At 38.5% G+C, this 1,551-nt stretch overlaps 1 pseudogene; it reads right to left on the reverse strand.

Moving 5' to 3' along the window:
• LOC105622250 overlaps positions 1-889 on the reverse strand; it is a 3,961-nt pseudogene extending 3,072 nt beyond the window's left edge.
• Between the last annotated feature and the right edge of the window lie 662 nt (positions 890-1,551).

The following is a 1,551-nucleotide window of genomic DNA, read 5'->3' on the forward strand; positions in this document are numbered from 1 at the left end:
GAGAGAGAGAGAGAGCAATAAAGAAGGAGAAAAGAGCAACTTACTTATTTCACGCATGCGCACTCCACTTTGACCAACATAAAATCGGAAGAGTTGCGCTACTGTATATACTGTGACAGTACTGCGACGGATGTCACGCCCATATTAAGCATTCGCTCTATTTAAATCATTAAATAAAAAAATGTAAAATATTTTTGCGTGCGAGAAGATACATACGAGATCGATAACGTGGCGGGAAAGATGACGACACATAAGAGGAAGAGAGATGGTAAGTATATGCGGTAAGTGTATGCAAGTCTTTGATACCGATGCATTTTTGTTACGGGCGGCGACGGTAAAAAATATGGAATGTCATCATGCGTATCATGTTTTTGTAATCCGTCGACCAAGATTCTATGTTTACATAAATATTGGATTACCATTGTTTACATAAACAACGATGACGGCGATCAGAAATCTTCCTACGCGCTCCTACGAGTACCCTCCGGCGTCTATGAATATCCCCCTCGCGCTTCGCGTCCCCCTCAGAGGGCCACGCTTAGAATCGACCTACTTCAATAACTTTGCCGCTGGAAATTGATTTTGGAGCCATTGACCAAGCCTCATTTACTGCTTCCGTTGAATGTCACTTTAGAATGGCACGTTTTACACACAACAGATTCCGAAATGACAGGAAAAACCAAAATAAAATTTAGTATAGCCAAAAATTTTATGCACTTTGATTTCGTCTTATGATTCTTTAAATTGCTTTAGTTTCTTAGCAGACGCTCTTCGGCGGCGCTTTCATTTCGAAGAAAAGATTCAACGGTCTCTTGTCTGATATTTACCTACTCTCATATTCATTAGTATTTTTCATATCTTTACGATTCTGCGATATTGTTCCACTCATTGTACAAGTAATCACTAATTTTTTAAAGCTTATGACCGATATACAAATTTTTTATCCGAAAATATAAGAGAAACAAAAATGTCGTGTAAACTGTATGTTTCATCGGTTTTATTGATCTTATATTAATATATTTGCTCTTATATACTACTAGATATATAATACCATCTATATGTTCACTAGGAAGGTAAGAAAAAACTTTACTCAAGCGTAACTATTCTCTTTATTGTTTTCAGAAGAATCCCTTCATAAAGGCTTCAAATCTTACCGAAAAAAGTACGATGCTTTAAACTTCCGAAAATGACATTTAGAAATTTTTCACTATAAGACATTTTGTACCTTATTTCTAAGACTTTAAAGTATTCTTTGAGCCAAAAAAAAACATGATTTTTAAAATATTCTGGAGTAGCCTTACCGCCGGCATTCGTGTTATCCGATGTGTTATCCACTACGAGGAAGTTGCTCGGTCGGAGTGAACATCATTGTGTGTGTGTGTTGTGTGTGTGTGTGTGTGTGTGTGTTTGTGTGTGTGTGTTGTGTGTGTGTTTGTGTGTGTGTGTGTGTGTGGGTGGGGGGTGGGGGGGGTTGTGTGGTGGTGGTGTGTGTGTACGTTACCGTCGGCGGACGTAACGTTAATAATAACGACGTGGACGGTAACCTTTCCG

The sequence above is a fragment of the Atta cephalotes genome (genome assembly GCF_000143395.1).
Source record: "Atta cephalotes unplaced genomic scaffold scaffold00042, whole genome shotgun sequence".
NCBI lineage: Eukaryota > Metazoa > Arthropoda > Insecta > Hymenoptera > Formicidae > Atta > Atta cephalotes.